The following is a 20,951-nucleotide window of genomic DNA, read 5'->3' as shown; positions in this document are numbered from 1 at the left end:
GAAAGTTTGGCATTCAAACTTTGTTTTGAATATAATATTTTATGTGGTATGAATGTTCTTATTTCATTGGTAACATATGTTCTTGAATTATTACAGTGCAAATAGTTATTGGTGTTGAATATTGAAGAGTTTTTGAGTCTTTACAAGTAATCTTTGAGTTACTTTGGAAATTCAAGAATAAAAAGTTATTTGAGAGAAGGTTGCTGAAAGTCTTTGAGCTTTTACAAGTTATCTCAATAATTTCTATTGAAAAGGTAAAAATTAGTCTTTGTGCTATGCAAATTATTTGATTAGAGTAGAAGATCTTTTAATATATTTTAAGTCTTTGAGTTGAAAATATAGTTGGGTTATAGTGGTTGATAGGAATTCAGTATATAAGAGAATCTTTGAGTTCTTAAATGTGCATAATTCCCATCCCTAGGTCATTTTAAAAAAAGTGGAAGTAATGGAAGACTTTGTTCTTTCACAGACACTTTACTTCCCAAATATATTAGCTTAACATTACTGCAAGTTTTCAAGTTGTTTAAGTTAAGGGAAAATCTATTCTTAAAAGAGAGTTAGATGTAACTAGTTCTGAAAGAAGAGAACTAAGTTGTTGTTGTACCTTGGATTAGTGTAACGTTAGCAGGTAGATAGAATAGAAAATAATTGTAGTAGAAAGGGGGGGCCTTCCCTTATAATTAGGAGGGGTTATATCTTGCCTTATGAGAGATATCATCCCATGTGCTGTCGTGAAACACACATTTTGTGAACCTTCATTAGTTTACAAAATTTTCACCCAACACATATATAGGAGTAATAGAAGGAGTAGAAAGGATACTATGTCCATTGTGAGGAGGAGGAATATCCATGGGTGTAGGGTCTCTAGGTTTACTCAAGGCCTTTATCATCTCATTTTTCCATCTTTTATAAGATAAGAAAAGGATGTCATTTCAAGGCTATAAGGGCTCAATTTGTTTATGCCAAAAGTAATTAAGACTGAAAAATCTACGCTTCACTGTGGGTTGGTAAAGGGTATGCTTAATAATTATAATAGTATCATTATGAGGGATTTTCAAACATTTATGAATTGTAGAAAGATATATTTCATATAAAAGAGCCAAGGATGTCCCAACTTCATATGAAATTGATTTGATGTAGGAATAATAGAAAAGGTGACATCAAAGTACTTAGCACCAACCTCAATGAGAAGAGTAATGAAACCAATAGCAGGGCAAGAAAAACCATCATACACCTTAAGCATAACACCAGATTTATCATATGTTAGTTTATGCAATTATTGAGTAAAAGGATGTTCTTTAGTAATCACATTCACCATACATACTGGATCAATGAGCACTCCTTGTTACAGTTTGTCTTTGATCTTCATAGGAATATATAATGGCCATCAGGTGCAACAATAGTTTCACTAGGATCAAATGTAATGCACAAGTCTTTTGTAGAATGAAGTTGTCAACAAGATTCACAGTATTATTAGATTCTACACCAAGGTCATTAGGAGGAAAATCAAGTGGATCAAACTCAACAACAATGGTAGAATGAGAAGGTAACATCCATTTGTGAAGATTTGGAGGTTTTGGTTAGGAGGAGATACAAACTTATTCCCTTTGTCATTCACGCTAGCTACAAATATAGTATTATTATCAATAAAGACTTGAATCTTATTTCTCAATTGGTAGCATTTCTTAGTATCATGACTAGGTTGACGATGACATTGACAAAAATATTTAGGATCATGAGAAGCAAGAAATGGTTCTGAATGATCAATTGGTTTGATGGGAGGAATTTGCAACACACTAGCATTCACCAGCCTCAATATTATACTATGCAAAGACTTAGAAAGAGGAGTTAATTCTTTTCAAAATATTTGAATAAAGGGGCCACACCTAGTGTCATGGTTTTCACCTGAGTGTTGATGTTATTATTTATCTTGACGAAACCTTACTTCATAAACGATTGTTGAGAGCTCTCATTTTTACCAAGTAGAGCCATTGAAAATGATGATTCAAATTGACTCGCTTGAAGCTGATAATTATGAAACACTGCATAAAATTGCATAAAAGATGTAAAATCAGAAAATAGAAGCTTATCTCTGATGTCCTTTTGTAAATTAGCAATAAGTTTTTTGAACATTATGATCAAGCACATGATAAGCAATTTGTGAATGCAAATGTTTAAATCTACCAATAAATTCAAACACTTTTTCGTTAACTCTTTGTTTACAATGAATCAAATTAGTCAAAGTAATCTTAAGACCAATGTTATTTTGAAATTGTTGAAAGAAAACATTAGCCAATTGTTGGAAGAAAGAAATAGAATAAGGAGACAAAGAACAATACCATTGCAAAGTTTTATCTCCAAAGGTATGAGTAAATAATTTTGTCATGAGTCTTTGATCATGAGAAAAATCAATACACATGGTTCACCTTTTCTATTATATAGCTCCAATTGGGGAATTTCCATATGTTTAGGAGGAACCACATAGACAATCTCATCAGATAGTGGGATTACTACATCAAATGTGGGAACATTGAATTTGGATTGAGTTATAGAATCGAATTGGTGTTTTAAGGACGTAATTATTTGGACTAGGTTATTGATAGTTTCTTTAGTGAAGGAATGAGAATTGGACATATTGGATTGTGATGGAGGAGTAACATTGTCTTAAGTAGTTGGAGGTTGAGAATAAGGAAGGGGAAGGTTATGATATGTTGGTATGAGAGATGGTTGTGAAACAAATGGAAGACTCACAAAAGAAGTTATGTAAGAATATTGATTAATAGGATCTTGCCCCCATGACCAACATGTGTAAGATTAAAATTTTGTGTGGAAGTAGTCATGATAGAAGATGTAAATGTAGGCACACTAGGCAAGGATGTAGGTATAGGAATGAAACAATTAACTTGTCTAGTAGGTTGAGAATAACCAAGGACTTTAGTACAACTTTTGATTGGCATAATATTAATATCAACAATATGAGCAAGGCCACACAACAAATCCACACCTATATTATCACTTTGAACCATTATTTTCAATCCTTCAATCAAGAGGATTGCCTCACTATCTAGGTATTATTGACCCATCCATTGTTGAAGATTTCCAAACTCATTATCAGTCTTCTCCAATTGGTAAATAGTAACCCTAATTAGTGATTCATCCTCATCATGAGAATTGTGAGGTGAATGGGGATATTTATATAATTTGTGGGATTAGAGGAAGCACCAACATTCACATGGAATAGGTTAGTCAACTAAGGCTCAATATCCTTGGTGTTTAAACCTTGGGAAGCCCCGAGTCTATAAATTCTTCTCACTAGAATATTGTATGTAGGACTAAGGGTAAGAAAACTCATGCATAAAAATGAAATTGGAATGCAAATATTTAAAACTATGATTGAACAATGTGATTTATTTGTAAAATGATTGATTAACCAAGGAACTAAATAATGTGAATTATGAATTTGAGCACTATTTTCATCTAAATCTGAACATAGCATGTCATAACAATCAAATCTAAAATTACAATTGAAAAATTATGCATCCACAAGTTAGAAGAATAAATTAGGGTTTTCATGAATTTAACCTCTATATTTATGTAATTCAATTGCATATATGATCTATCAATGCAAATATGAATGTTTAAGTGCATGCAAATCAAATTTGAGACTACAAATTATAATTAATACAAATGTAAGAGCGATGGGTTAACCAAAATGTAATGGTGTAAAAGTAGGGGGTCATCAATTAAGATATAAAACTAGCAATATTACCTAAGGGACTATTAATTTAAAAGGGGGAAAATTCAATAGATCTGGCCACAATCCAAATAGGAAAAGGGTTGAAACACTAATTAAATTGACCAATTTTATGTCTCCCACTTTTGAGTTAAAATTTGGATGTAAATTGTAAAGTTAAGGTAAGACAATAGACAATTGAGGTGAAACAATAATAACAGACTACTACAAATATTAGACAAAACCACATATAAGGATTTGAGCAAAACAATAAGATTGAAACCTATTGCTAAAAGTTCAGGCTGAATTGTCAAGACTAGGATAGTAGGTCACCTTGGTCCTGTAACTCTGAGATAGGCAAGTGGGATATTTTCTGGATTAGGGAGATACACTAGATTCATTGTCAAAAGTTCAGACATAATTCTCAAGACTGGGATGGTAGGTTATCCTATTCCTCCACATTTTTCTCCATTGCAATCTAAACCTATTCATCATTGTCAACTATGTCGAAATATTTAATCATAGCTCTTGGGTCAATTTCATGCACACTGAAAGTGAGGGAAAATGGTTGTGGATAGGTGTTTGCCTTGAGTCAAACCCCGATCTAGGAATTAACCTTGAAATTGAAATGATAATTGTGATGTCAATAAAATTGAATTGCAGCAAGATGCTTTCCCTTTTAGGGAAATACTAGATCTAAAATTCAATGCTTGTAATTGAAATGTATACCTTGATGAAGCTTGCTTTAATCCTCACACAAGGATTTTAGGATGTCATGCAGAATGTCTTCATAGAAGGTTGATCATGGTTGTCATATTGAATGCTTGCACTTGACTTCACTTCTCCTCCAATGCTTGATGATTGCTTGATTGCTTGCTCACTTGAGTTGAATTCGTGAGAGTTTAGTTGAGATCAGTGGAAGCTAGGTTAGCTCTTCAAATGAGAGGGGTAGGCCTCCTTTTATACCTAATTATCTGAAAACTATTTGAATTTTTGCAGTAGGCCAACACGGGATCTAAATTATTGCTCACTTGATGTGACCATTGTAAGGACCAAATTGGGGTCTTGATTGAGAGGACCGGGGCGTTGTGGCGTCATGGTCCTGAGAATCAAAGACTCAACTTTGGTGAAAAGAACTTTGGTGAAAAGACAAGAGAGAAGATGCAAATGCAAGTTTGTGAAGGGTGTGAACAAAATAAAAGTGGGCATTAGGCACTAAAAGACAAAATGTCGCAGGTGAGGTCTAGGTGAGGACAAAATTTTAGGTGGATACAATTTACAATGCTACAGTTGTAATGATATCCATGAGTAGGGATCGCAACCTTTATTGGTCAAATAGCTTTAGAGCTGAAAACAAGTGAGTATAGAGTTGCACCCAAAAGTGTATGGATATTAGTGAGGGAGGACCATAAGGTAGGGTTGAGTTGTAAGTGCCAATCACAAACAACTTCATTGACTATCTTTTTTAGGATATCTAAGGTGGTCTTGTTAAAGTCCTCGTCTAAACCATTCCCTTGCGGGTAAGACGAAGTGGAGAAATTGTGTTGTATAGGAATTTTTTCACAAAGGCTTCAAACATATTGATTCTTGAAATGTTTACCATTTTCAATGATGATGGAAGATGGGATATCATATCTACATATGACATAATGGAGGATGAATTTAGTAATTTGTTTTTGTTAGTGTGAATGAGCTTATCTCCTATCTAGTTATTAGTGAGAACCCATTCACATGTTAAGTTTTCTTATGTCCTAGCTTGCATTAAAGTAAGTTGTCCTTGTTAAAAATTGATGATGTGATCATGCAGCTCCAGTATGGTCTTCAAACTTTAATTCACTACCATGCATTTCAATATCATCACTATTATGCAATCCGTTGCACATGAAATCAATTTCCAATTAGCCTTTTTAGATTATAGTTATAATTTGGATTAATTTGGTTTTTTGTAACATGCATATGAACTATGCATGTCCATTTACATGCATATAGTAGTCTATCTTTAGTTGGTTTGCAACTGTAGCTTGTTTTCTATTTTCAGGTTTAGTTAACATTCAATTTGGGACCTTGTTTTTTGTCATCAAATAATGCATGCCCTATTTTTTAGAGGCCACAAGTTGGTTTCACAGAGGTAAAAAAACTTTATATATTAAAGGCTTTATATTTTTTGCTAAAGGTTACAATAAAATATTGTTTTTCAATAGCATTACAGTTCAAAAATATATTAGTTTTTATGGCTCAATATGGTAATTCATGTTGTTTGTTTACCTTGTTGTTATGTTTTTAGCTGCTTGTTTAAAGACAGAGCTTTAAGATGCTTTAAGAATCTACAGTCTTGATATCTTAGGTGGTATTCTAGAAGTTCCTTATAATGGGGCAATGTCTCTTTATTTACTTTTAGTTATATTAGGCATTTAATATTTGTATCATGCATTTAATGTTTGTATCAAGGGTAGTTGTGTGTACCTCATCATTCCTTGCCTATATAAGCAAGGCCCATTCTACATTTTTATTCATATTCAACAATTATTGATCTATGTGTTATTGATGTAAGTTATCTTGTCACTCTCTCTTGTGGAAGCTATTTAGTACCTATCTACTCCTATAGTTTTCTAGTGATGTATGTTAGTTCTATGGCCTCAATCCATTTCGTAGAATATTTAATGACAATAATAATGAATTTATGACCATTCAACAAGGAACAATAGATTTTTCCACCAAGTTCAAGCCCTCATTGTGGAAAAAGGCCACGAAACCATAATGGGTTTCAATTATTGTGAGGGTTCTTGAATCAAATTCCCATACTACTAACATGGGAGACATTTCTTGAAGTAGTGTTATGTATCTTGCTCCATGGTTGGCCAATGATATCCTATTCTTAGCAACTTGTCGAGAAGGGAAGGACCACTAGAATATTCACTAAAAATACTCTCATGTACCTCAAATGAAGCAGTTTGGGACTCCTTTGCATTAAGGCACCTCAAGGGAGTTCTATCAAAGATCCTATGATGAAATGTATTGCTGAGGAGAGTGAAACAAGATGTACAAAAATTAAAGGACTTACATTGGGTATTAGATAGGTTGGGTGGAAGGGTGTTATAACAAAGGTATGTGAAAATATCATTATACTAAGGATAATCGAGACCGACAAGTTCATAAAAGAGATTAGTTTTAGGAAAATCATAATCAGGCATTAACATATTCTCAACCAAGAATTCACATTATATTTTGTTCTGAGGCATATCCATAAAAAAACTAATGGTAGCTATGTAATCTAGTACTTTGTTACTTAGACGAGGAAATTGTTCGAATTGTATTTGAGAAGTATTCCTTAAAGTTGTCCACCATTTGTTTACATGGGAGGAGTTTATCATCTTTTTCTTGATATTCATCATTCACTTATTTGATGACCAATTGGAAATATCCATAGACATGTAATTTGTGATCTTTCATTTGATAACAATTCTAAGTCTAGTAATCAATGCTTCATATTCAACAATATTCTTTACACAAGGAAATTCAAGCCTATAGGATTTTGGAATATGACCACACGAAAAGGAAGCACAATATGAGCACATTGCCTCCCCAACAACAATGCATCACAAGGAATAATTATCTAAATATCTTAAACTAGGATTTACAAGCTCTCTAGGGGTGTCTTTAAATTACACAAGGTACACGATGCACAATGGTGAACACTAGCCCATTACACACGTGAATAATGAAATTTCAAAAGGAAATCCCATACCAACCCTAAACTCCTACACTCTATAATCACCTAGGTATTGATTTTTCTCTAGACATGACGTGACTAGATTGGGGCAAAAATTTTGTTCTTCCCTCTTTTTGTACCCCACTAGTAACACATTGTTGAGGTCATTCCTTAGAGTGATGATATAACTATGTAGGACCCCTAAAGGAAAGGGTATTGATAGGTGTTTTTTATCACCCAAGATAGTACAAAGAATGAGGGGAGAGCATACATATAAAACTAGCAAGACTTAGGTTCTAGTTCAAACACAAAATAAGGAAATGTGATTTTTGATCTCCTAAATTACAAGAACACAGAGATCTAGCATACATATACACACACATTCAAACATGACAAACAACTTAAATTAACAACTTATCTAACTTTAGTGCATAAAATCATGGAAAAAAGAAATCTTGGACAAATGAATCTACAAAACTAAAATTTACTAGGCTCACACTTTTATCTTTGACCAACGAAAAAGACAAGTTGTACCACTATGATAGTTGTCAAAATAATATAGCTTAAAACAAAAAAATCAAGGAACTAGAAACTCAATGAAACAAAGGTGTAAAAATATGAAATAGAAGTGCTTAAACTTTAGAGAAAGGCACAAAAAAATAAAAAATAAAAATTTAGACCAGAATGTAAAGGAACAATTTTCTGAAGCATAGGTGCTTAAAGGCTAAATAGAGGAATTGGAACATATAACAGAAGTAACTCTTCTTACAAACAATACAAGAAGAGAAATTTAGTAAAACAAAAAGAAAAAGAATAGAAAGATTTGCAAACACAAAATTTTATAAAACAATAAAGATTAACACTCAAAACTTGAAAACACTAGATTAGCAAGTAAAAACCCTAGGAACCAATTCTAGAATGCTCAATCTCACAAACCCTAAGAATTATTGCTTGACTATTCATTATTTTCAAACCATTTGGAATATTACATTTTTTTAAGATAGAAATATTCCTGATATTTGTCTCACATTGTTTTTCCTTACTTTAGAATTAGAAAGTTGTTAGAAACATCTCATAACAAAAACATAAGAAGCACTAACGGTAGATTTCCAACATTCTCCCCATTTATACGAACATGATATAAACTCACACATTCCACTACAGTAAGCCCAACTTTTCTAGCTCATGGTTTTGATTTGAATGAAAGACACTTCCCATCAACCTTACATGGTTTTTACATAGGTTTACCACAAACCTAGACACAAACAAGAACAGACCCATATGTTCACCTCATATGGTTTTCTAGATTATCACTAACATTTTCAAGATCCATCAATAACTTTACACTAGCGCTTTTGTTTATTACAATATTCTACACTACAGGGTTACATAAGCAAATAACACACTCATGAATAGAAATAGCCATTGTTGTTGATTGTGCCACTTGATCTTAGACAACACAGGAAATTGTCACTTCCACTAGAGATGGAATCTTGGTGTTATATTCCCTTCATGATATGAAATTTATAATTATTAGAAACATGGAAAATATAAGCACACATCAGAATAGAAAAAAATGACACCAAAGATGATAAGCAACTCCATCATCGATGATTGAGAAGAGGACATTAAATTTCTTCCTTCCTCTATTGCCTCCTGCCTCTAAACTTGAATTTGTCTAGAACACATAGTCTTAATCACTAGGACATGATAACTCTTCATGATTGGCATAGATTTTCCAATCAATTTCTTTAGCTAAGGAAGCATGTTGATCTAGTTTTTCATCTAGTATATCTTGTACCCTCTTCTTACAATTCAAAATTACATGTCCTACTTTATTACAATAGAAGAATTTTTCTTTCCATATAGAAGATAAATGCTTAAGTTTGTACTTTCTCTTTCTTAAAAGTGAACTTTCTTTATTATGTACATATAAGAATTCTTTAAATTTTGAGTCTTATTATAGTTTAGTAGAGTAGAGATTACTCCTTCAAGACTAATGCTTACCTTGCTTAATTTAAACACCATACCAAACAGATTATTAGGCAAACTATTCATAAGTATGGCTTGACATCATTATCCTTTACTTTCTAATTAATTCTAGCTAGGTAAGTTAGGAGAGAGTGAAACTTACTTATATGATCTGCTATTTTTGTACCTATATCCATCTTTAATCCATATAGTCTTTGCTTAAATGTCATCTTGGAACTTTCTACTTTAGATCTAAAGATTTTATTTAATGACTCCCAAATCTCTTTTGAAGACTTCTTGAAATCCACATGGTGTAAGTAGACTTTTGACAAGCTAAGGCTAATAGTTCCCAATGTTTTTTGATTTCTGATAGTCCACTTGGAAAGTTCATTTGCATCAATTGGAGAGATTGAGCTAGGTTTGACAACATCCCAAATATATTTTTTGATCAAGTGTAATTGCATTTGTATTTGCCAAGTATGAAAATATCTAATTTCATATTTTTAAATGAAACTTAATTTTTCAATGACTACCCTTAATCAAAAGAAAATTAAAATTGTCGGGCTCCACCAATAATGCACCTTAATTTTAACACTTTCGATACATTGACAAACTTAGACCAACTTATTAAAAAAATAGATTTCAATGTAAAACTAATTCCTTTGTAACAAATATAATGCATCTTACTCTTTGTAGAAATTTGAAGGAATAATCTCATATAGGTTTGAAAGTTGAATGCTCATTCCTAATTGATCAAAAATAAATCGAGCAACTACTAAAATGGTCATTTTATTTTGTATACAAATTTTATGTTTCAAAATAATTCTCTAAATAATTTATGGGTTTTGTTCTCCTACTATTCACCTTTCCAACACAATTTGGATTGTCAAATTTAGTTAAAAAATGAGAAGGATATTTGAATTTTTGTAAAGTTGTTCCAAACCTTTTTTTCAAGTGCCCTTGTCAAGACTTAAACAAAAGTTGCAAGACATGATCTCATTCCTTGAGGTTTATTACACCTCAAAAGAAAAAATTATTATTCTCCTTTTCTAGGATTTTGAAGAACTCAATAGCTTAGCGAATTTCCAATTTAAAAATGAAAACAAATTTCTTGAATAACAACAGTAGAGGAAAATACAACAAAGTCTTAGAAAGATAAAATGACATGCCACATATTTGCAAATATGTTTGTAGACGGAATGAAATACCACAACAATTAGATCCAAAAAAATATAATGGACTTGTCGTATAACCAAATCACAGTTTTTAACAATAATTTGATGAAGCCTAAGAAAATGTTGAGTCTCACTGAAAAAATATGGTTGAAGTAGGCTTCTTCCTCTTGTGTGCATCTACCAGCTCTTATTTGTCCTCTAACCACACTTCTAACTACGAAGGCTTCCTCCATATTTTTTTGTTATGCATAATCTACTTCACAATATATGCATATAGTGCTACGATACCATGTTATTTTTTAGAGCAACACACAAAGAAAATATTGCTTGATTATTCATTGTTTTCAAGACATTGGGGAGATTACATTTTAATAGGAATAAATCTTGTCTTACACAATTGAATCCAGAAATCAGCAACAATTATTAACATGAACTATGGAAATCTGATAGATCTAATAAATCTTTTGATATTTCTCCCATATATTTTTACTTTATTCTAGAATGATGGAGTTGTTAAAAACAACTTGTAACAAAAACATAACAACCACTAACAATACATTTCCAACAAGAAGCACACTATGAAACTTATGGAAAATAGATTGACATCCTACAAAATAGAATATCAAAGAACCTATAGAGGGCACCAATACAATCAATACCAAGGCTAATACAAAAAACTCTAAAATGTTAGAGAAAAACTGACACAAAATGGAGGCACCTTTTTGTTGAATGGTGACATGATTTTGTAAAACACATGCAAATGTCTAGAGAATAGAGACATCATTTCATAAAGACTTCTAAAAAGGACTTACAAAATATAACTTAAGCTAAATAAACTAAAAAGGTGAAAACCTTACAAACACAAAATGTTAAAAACCATAGAAAGCTAAATCAAATATGTAAACAATAAATTAGAGACAAAAGAAAGATATCTTAAAATAAAATCCTAAACCTAAGACTCGACTCTCGCGGGATGATCTTGTATCCCCTGACCTTTTTTTGTGAATGTGTACTTTAATATTTTTATCTAATAGAGAAGGCCTATTCATAAAAAAAAATTAACACCTCAAACAAACATGTTACATAACTTGCAATCAAATATTTAGAAGACAACATTGAAATATATAAACCCTAATGCTAGATAAAACTAAACACAAAATCCCAAAATAAGAATCCCTAAAATAGGAACAAAGGCATATGTTTCTTGAGCAAAGGTAGCTTAAGTTGAGACATATGCAAATTTTGTCAAAATGCAAGCTTACCAATATTGAACACAAGCACTGATTATTCAAGCAAAAGCACTAACTTGGGTCATGGAGGTGTTCAAGCATAATAGAAGGCATTGAACTAGAACTTGCAACTTAAAACTTAGCAATCTCCAAGAAAGGGTTAAAAATAGGGATGTGGGTCCCACTGGGTATGCCCATATGAAGATAATTAAAATGTATTGAAGCAAAAATGACTAAAGTAAACACAAGAAACATAAATATATAGATGAATGCATCTTCATTCTCCTATATTGAGCTAAATATTATGCATCCAGATACTATCGATATGCTTTCAGCCCATTTTGAAATATGGACCTCTCCATTGAAAATTTAGCATAATCTATTTGCAATGGGAGCTATGGAAGCAAATTAGCAACATTAACAAACTAGCAAATACTTGAAAAAAAATGAAGGGTGAAGGATTTTATAAATATAAGTTTTAAAAGGCAAAATCAAGTGTTAGAATGGATTGGCTAATGGACATCCAAGATTGAATGAGGACTATGGATTGGATTAGTTTTTTAGTCATGTAACAATTGTCACATGATAGATAAGAGTTATCTCAAGCAAGAGAAAAAAGGACATGTGTCAAGAAAAGGATTTGATGGGAATGAAGGCTTAATGATAAGGACAGGCTTAGAAGAAAGGTGGCTTATGCTAGGCTATCCATAATAGGTAAGGTTTGCATTTTTGCCAATTAAAGGCATATTATTAGCTAAATAAAATTTAATTAATTATGGGAAAATGGAAAATTGGGAAGTAATTAATCAAAATTAAATTTAATTAATTATAAAAAAGAGGAAAATAATTAACTAAATATTTAATTTAATTAATTATGATCAAATTTAGATGTCTACACCTTTTAATTGGAGCTTGATGTGTGCAAGATGGCCTTTGATAATTGTCCCATATCTTTTTTTCAAAGTGGTAGCTCTAATAATGTATGAACTATACCATTCAAGCTCTTGCTAAGAAGATTGAAGTTATTTTGATGAATAAGAAAATATTGTCAAGAGAAAAATAATTATGTTTAAGTTTTTCTCCTAGTTTCTTGCTATTTGTTTAAGTGGAATATAATTTTTACTAGTATTTTTATTCATAAATGCTATTCTATGTTTGGGAATTACAGTTTATTTTTTAGTTTGAATGTCATATAGTTACTTTTGTTTTAGTAGATCTCTTTGATATATTGGCTTCTAGGGTTGTTAGTGTTTTAGCTTCTATGGGTTGAAGATAACTAATCTTTTTTGGTGTATAGCTATGGTTTACAACCAACCCTCTTTGTCAATTTTATAATCTAATTACACTAAGAGGCATAACACTACATGGCACCCACCCATTTTTTTCCTTGTAATTTTAATGATTATAAATTTAAAAATAAAAAAATAAAGACTAAAATCTAAATTAAAAAGAAACTTTCTATTATTATTATTATTTATAATAATGACTAGACAATGGATAATTTAAAAATAAGCTTGAGAGTAAAATCTAAATTAAAAAGCAACTTTCTATTATTATTAATTAAATCATTTCATATTCTAAGACAAGACTCTAAAAATTATATTTTTAAATCTAGATTTAAAAGAAGCTTCTAATTTTAAAAAAAATGTTTTAAAATCTAGATTTAAAAGAAACTTCTATTTTTTTCATGCAAATCATTTCATATTCTAAAATAAGACTAAATTCTAATAAATATTAAGCATACGAAATTAATTAATCTATGCTAAAGGTAAAGATTTTTTAAATTTGATATCTCTTGTCGTCCTCTACATAAATTTTATTTATAAAATATAGGTATGCTAGTTTAGTACCATTAAGCTATATTTTTAGTCTTATTTAATTAAAAAATGGTGAAACATTGTAGTAAATCATGGAAAATTTGTATGTTTGAATGTTATTGAGATGCTTGGGTATGACAAAACTGGTTATGAATAAACACCTAGCTTTATAGGCTTTATATGCATATGGACCACAACCTTAAGAATCAAAATTCCTTCCTATAAATCAAAATCACACCATCCACCATATTCCAAACCCCTTTTGGGTCCTTATGTCCTAAAGTCCATTCCATCCTCACCCACATCCAATTTGGGTCCTTATGTTCCAAAGTTAGACCCTACACCCCTTCCCTCCATCTTGGGTCCTTACATCCTTCCATCCACCACCCCATCACCTCAATTAATCCCTAAGCAAGATCAACAAAGGCACGCATCCTTGAATTCCTTCCAACATTCTCCCTCTATCATCCCTTGTATAAAATCTCTAAGTCATCCATCCTCATACACCCATACTATTGCCATTGGAAGCAATTTCGATGCCAAATCTAAAATGCATAAAGCTAGAAATCCAAGAATCAACATGTCCCCTCAAAAAGACATGCTCAAGAAAATAAAAATATGATCCAAAAGAAAGAACAATCCACAAGGCTACAAAGGACCCAAAAGAAGAAATAAAAAACTATGTGGTTTCCCAAACTACTCATAGAAGAAATGCACCTCAAAGAGAAATCCAAATTGGCATTCAAACTTGCTAATCCAAAAGCTTCCCCCACTCATAAGTTCTCCAATCCTCTATTTAAAAATCCCTCATGTTCAAAATCCATTTTAGGGCCTTATGCCCTAAAATCCACTATCTCACATCCATCATCCACTTCATCTATTTTGGGTCCTCATGTCCCAAAATCCACATTTGATCCTCCATCTAATTTAAAATCCTCTTCTCCACAACTCCACCACCTCTCATGGTGTGTATCAATGTTGATCTTCCCAACATCCCCATTAATTTATCCACAAGTCTTTCAACATCCCATCCATTATCCAATATTCATTTTCCATAATCCCATCCCTTTAATCCAATCCTTTGCATAAATCCTTATCCTCTTCCGTCCATTCCATTTCCCCATCTATTTCTACCAACATATTTGAGCATACCTCCAGTTATCTTGGTTCAATATAACAAATCTTTAAGGGATACTATCCATGGAACTATATGCTTGAGTCCTCCCTTCCCCTCCCTTTCACACATTCACTATCTTCCACATCCACTTATCCCCATCCCTATCCATCCCTATCCATCCAAAATATTCCCAAAAATTTCAAAAAATTCAAAAAAAGTAAAGAGAAAAAATTCATCCAATGGTGAAAACCACTTCTTGTGGCACCTTGGGTAGTACCATGATGAAAAATTGGTAAAAAGCGTCATGTGTAATTCCCCATCCTCTTGCAGTCTACACTTGGGGGGCAAGCTTCATCCAAGTCCTCCTACCATCTGCATCTACCATCTTCCTTATCTTATATTCTCATCCTATCTATGTCCACCCTCCTTTCATATCTCTGATCTTGACTATCCTACCCATATCCTCTATGTCATATTCCCCATCCCATCTGAATGCATCCTCCATTCCTATCTTTGATCTTGATCACGCTACGAGAAAAATGAAAATGCATGCTTTGGAAACTACAAGTCTAAATTCCTCCACCATCCATATGCTTTGCACTTTATCCTTCCATCTCATAAATATTTATCCACCATCCTTCCATCCATAATTGTACTATCTTCTAATGTTGGGCATTTTACTCATTTGTAACATAGTTGTTGGATCTCCATTCTCCTATCCTTCATCCGTTCATCCTCCATATCCTATCACTATCCATCTCCTTAATCCATCCATATCCTATCCAAGCAATCTCTCCATCCATTCCATCTTATTACCAAGTCTTGGTTCTTCCTTGTAATTGGTCCCCATCCATTTATACTATATCCACCATTCAATCATATCATATCTAATCATACCCCCCACCCCCTCCAATCCTATTACATCATTAAGCCCCCTCCCATCTTATCCAATCAATTTGTGATTCCCATCACACCGAGATTTTCCCATTTATCTAAGCTTATATTGACTCACACGTAATTCAAACATTTATCCACAACGTGTTAACCAAATCCAAGCAAAAATCCTCCCATCTGCAGACCCCACACAACCATCTCAATCTTTTGTCGTCCATCAATCTATCCACAATGTGCCCATCAAGATGCATCCTTCCCATGTTTGGCCATTTATCCAAATCCATCACTTGCCCATTAAGATGTATCCTTCCCATGCTCGAAAGTCTATCTAGATCCATGTCCTACTCTTGGCAAGAGATATCAGCTGGCCATGTGCATGTTGTTTGCATGATTGATCTTTTCGCTTTGATTTTTATCTTGTGTCCTTGGACTATACCTGTTCAGGGCTACCTTGATCATCCTATATCTCAATAAGTCTTGGTTGGTGTATAATGGGGCATAGTTTTTGTGGTATGACATATTTGAGGGTTTCTCTTGTACGATCATACAGTCCCGCATCTACGCCATCATTGGTGTTTGTGAACCTGTGTGCATTGAGATACCTATTATTTGAGAGTCTAGTCCACGCATCGGGTATTCACAACATCTTGACTTCTATAGTTAGTGGTGTAGATAGTCTATTGCAAAATCAAAACTAGGTTTGCTCTCCACATCTACACAACAAGAAATCCCATCCACTTACTTCATTTTGTTCATTCATCTCATTTCAGCCATTTATCTTGGAGACTCCAATTCATTCATTCCCCCTTCATCATCCTTATCCTTTTTACATCCTTTCATCCTCTAGTCCTCTAATCCATTTTGAGAGCACACCCATGTTATTAGAACTTGCATGTCCTCTCGAGGGAGCATATCACTACCTCCTCGTCATCCTTCCTCATCTCACCTATGACTAGGGCATCATGCTACTAGTCCTTATCCTTTTCATTCACTATGTTTTATTATTCTTTGATATAACATCACTTCATGATGCTATATCAAAGAGGGGCAAAATGTAGATGTCTAAAATTAATTAAATTAATATTTAATTAATTTAAGCCTTGCCACATAATTAATTAATTTAATTGTGTTGATCCCCTTCCTCTTAAGGTTAATTAAATTAAATTTAATTAATCTTACCACTATAGACCTATAATTAATTTATCAAAAATAATTTTATTCCCCATTCTTCTAAAGTCACCTTCATCATTTTATTTCTTCTAAACCTCCATCAGTTAATTAATTTTAATTAATTAACCTAACTATGTGATTTCTACAAATCATTTTTTCTAATCTTCATCTAGCCTAATTAATCCACCTTAATCGTGCTTATCATTATTATCTAATTTTATATTTTGCCACTCATTATCTCTCCTCATGTCACATCCTCCTAACTTTCCCACTTGCACTCTAATCCCTCATTATCCCACTTAATCAATCTCCCTAATCATTTGCACATCCCTAATCACAAGGTGATGGGTCAACTCTTTGCCATAAATGGCTTTCCCATCTCATCCCCCAACCTTAAATTCGACCCACTTTGATCCTTTCAAGGAAATTCAAATTCTTTGAATCTCCCCATGCCACCTCTTCCCAAGGAATTTTCAATTCCTTTTCTCATTTAGTCTCCCCACACATCTTTTATTTTGGAATTTTTAATTCCTCCTCCCTTCCCCCAAAGAATTTTATATATTTTTTCTCTTCCCAACGTACTTGGGAAACTTTTTCCCATGTACTTGTGGGGTGTGGAGACAAGAAATTCCTATATGACATATCTCTTGGATCCCACACCTTGTCCTCTCAATCCTCTTCCTCCATTTTCATTCAATCCTAGTCCTCCATTCCCAAATCAATTTTGGCCCTCCATTTTGGCCTCCTCCAATCTATAAATTGGAGTCTCCTCCCTCCACAAATTACCCACTTCCATCATATCCTTATGCTTCCCATTTCATCCCTTATTCCACTCTTATGTTATCCATTTGAGATCCAAAATCATCCATGGCACCCTCATAATGCCAAAATCTTACCATAGCCAATCCATATCATCCATATTCATCATCAAATCTAATCCAATCTTGTTGTGTAGTGGAGAGCAATCCACAATCCTTCATCCAAGGAGAAAATCAAGTGGAGCAACAAGGGCACCTCTACCTCATCAAGCTCAATCAGAGTAAGAGAAGAGAACTAAGGTATAGTGGTTGATTTGTGCATTTGAATGCATTGTTTGTGTTTTATCCAGTTTATAAACTAACCATTAGGCTTTAGATTTTCCCCTCTTCACTTCTTATAGAAATAATTTGATAAATTTATTTTTTAAATACTTTATAGGCTTTATATGCACATGGACCACAACCTTAAGAATGTTTTAGGGTTAAATATAAAATCAAAGGTAAAAGAGTGGGTCTACTAAACTCATAATTGTTGACTGATTATTAATTACACACATGATCTTGATTGTGAAAAAAAAATACCATTGGGGTCATTGTATAAACCTTTTTTGTACATTCGCATAGACATGCCAGGGTCTAATCTAACTTAGGAATACTAGATATAAGAAAGTTGTAGACCACTAAAAATGAGTGTTACCTTAGAAAAATCTTATCTACAAAGAAGATATTGCAATGAAATTTGTGAACATAGCTGAATAAAATTATTGTTTAAGACACTATGAATGCTTATTGTTTATTGATCATCTTTCATGGGTGATGATTCTAAATATTTACTATAGAGTTATATCTAGTTTTCTCATCATTTAATCGCGTGTAAATTGAATATCATTTATCACGTGTAAATTGAATATGTAGTTTTCTCATCATTTAATGACGTTTAAATTGAATATGTTGTGTTCACTTTTTTTTTTTTTTTGTCAAGAATGACTTATTTATGTAGGTGATAGGCATTTTTCACTGTTCAAGGATATCTCCTTGGAAAGGGTAGCGTAGCTACTAGTTCTAATTTGTTGGATTGTTTTTATAAATTTGATCTTCGATCAATATGAGAGTTTTTTTCTTTCTTTCTTATGCCCTTTGTCCATACAAGGTTGAATTAAAAAAAAATAGTAGGTATTGGTTCTATGAGGTCCATACTTTCTTTGTCATTGTCGATTAATTCTCATGTAACTAACTTCATGGTTTTTGTCCCTTAAGAGAAGTTGCGAATTAAGTATTTGTATTCAAGAATTTGTGGCCATCTCTAAATAGTTGGTGAACTTAAGGCACTATCTTGTATTTGTCCACTGCAAAGTGCTATGTGTTTGTGTAAAGATACTACACCTTAGGAAGTGCCTCTATTGAGGGGTATATGTTTATCTTGTGGATATGTGCACCACATATGTACCATTATCAAAATTCTTGGCCAAGGTATTATTGGTCCAATACAAAGTCTATGTGTTTGTGTAAAGATACTACACCTCAAGAAGTGCCTCTATTGAGGGTTATATGTTTATCTTCTGGAGATGTGCACCACATATGTACCATTATCGAAATTATTGGCCAAGGTATTGTGTTCATGACATGTTTGTCAATTTTGGAAGACACCCACATTAGTTTTCTCAAATTATCCTTATGTGGGTTTTTTCATGACCCATCTATGATGGGTAGGGTCCCACCTTGTTTTGATGGTGCATAAGGAAGTCATGTATACTTTATGGTTGGCAAAAATGTGTCCCCATGATGTTCGCTCTCCTCACATTAGTGGATTACGTGATCACATCAACAATGGTAAAATAATATATAATAAAAGGTTATTGGAATTAGTATTTCAGATCTAATATATGCGCTTATATATTTTACTTGGTGAGATTTGTTTCATATATGAATAGTGTATTGTCGATATAACAAGTGCTGTAAGTTGATTATTCTAAAATGGTGTTACATGTGTATTAAAGATCTTATTTGCAAATATGGATTTGTTACATTCATATTTGTTGATTGTTTATATACATTCATTATTGTAATAACTACATTATTAATATTAGTCATAAACGTTATAATATGAATGCCTTTTGTTAGATATAATTCTAATAGAATCATTTGATGAATTTGTATATGGTGAAAATGGATACAACAATATTGAAAGACTAAATGAATTCAACCACAAAACCCTAGCCTAACAACAACAAAGATCCACCATAATATGTGAAGATTACCTAAGACAATGCAAATAAAATGAAATCACAAAGATTATACCATCACATGTCCAATAGGGTTTGAATCTCCATTCTTCCTATCTCCATTGATCTTGCTTGATATATTTGCTCTCAAATTTTATATGTGCACAAGAGCTCAACAAAGAACGGAAATGTGGTTGCAAGTAGACTTGATCGCATATGAAAGTTCGAATGCTAGGATGCTTGATTAGAATCCATAAGTCTAGGGGGTTGATAATGAAGGAGGAATCTCCTTATATAGAAGACACCATAAGAAAATGGAGGGATAAGATTGAGAGGTGTAAAAGATAAATGGTCGGCTAGGATTAGAGGGTAGGTAGAGAAAATAAGAAAATAATGAGAGGGTAGGTAGTGTATGAATTAAGAGATGAATGACATGTGTCATGAGTGGAAAAGGTTAATGAATTAATTAAATAAATAAAGATTTATTTAATTAATAGAGGAAGTGGGATCAATTATATAAATAAGATATTTATTTAATTTAGGAAAAGGATAATTTAAATAAATAATTGTATTTATTTAAATGAGAAAAAAGGTTAGAAGAGGATAAATGAAAATTAAATAAATAAAGATTTATTTAATTAATAGAAAAATTAGGCTAAAATAATTAAATAAATAAAGATATTTATTTAATTAGACTGGACAATTTTAGGTGTCTACATTTTGCCCCTCTTTGAGACAATGCAGCTTGTTGCGTTGTTTCAAAGAAGTGAAGATTAACTAATACAAAGTTGCCCCAAGATGGGAATGATATGCCCCCTCAAGAGATTGGATGAAAATGTCTAGAAAGATCGTAGACAATCTCTCGACAAGAAAGAAAGGCTAGAATGGACTGACCGGATAAAGTGATAGAGTCACGTGATAAAGAAGACTGACTCGGGAGACGAGGGCTAGGGCTAGGGTAGTCTATAAGATAGACCACGAGGGGAAAACATCCTCATTGTCATCCACACATCTAAGAGATCAAAGTGCAAAGAGATAATAGAGCAGCAATAGTCAGCAGCGATGGCTTTGATTCATAGATTCAATCGCATTCACCGATTTCAGAGGCTAGCAGATGCAGGAGAGCCGATAAGTACCGCAAAACCTTCTTGTACTT

The sequence above is a fragment of the Cryptomeria japonica genome, chromosome 2, assembly GCF_030272615.1.
Source record: "Cryptomeria japonica chromosome 2, Sugi_1.0, whole genome shotgun sequence".
In the NCBI taxonomy this organism is placed as follows: Eukaryota; Viridiplantae; Streptophyta; class Pinopsida; order Cupressales; family Cupressaceae; genus Cryptomeria; species Cryptomeria japonica.
Note: the sequence above shows the minus strand (reverse complement) of the source record.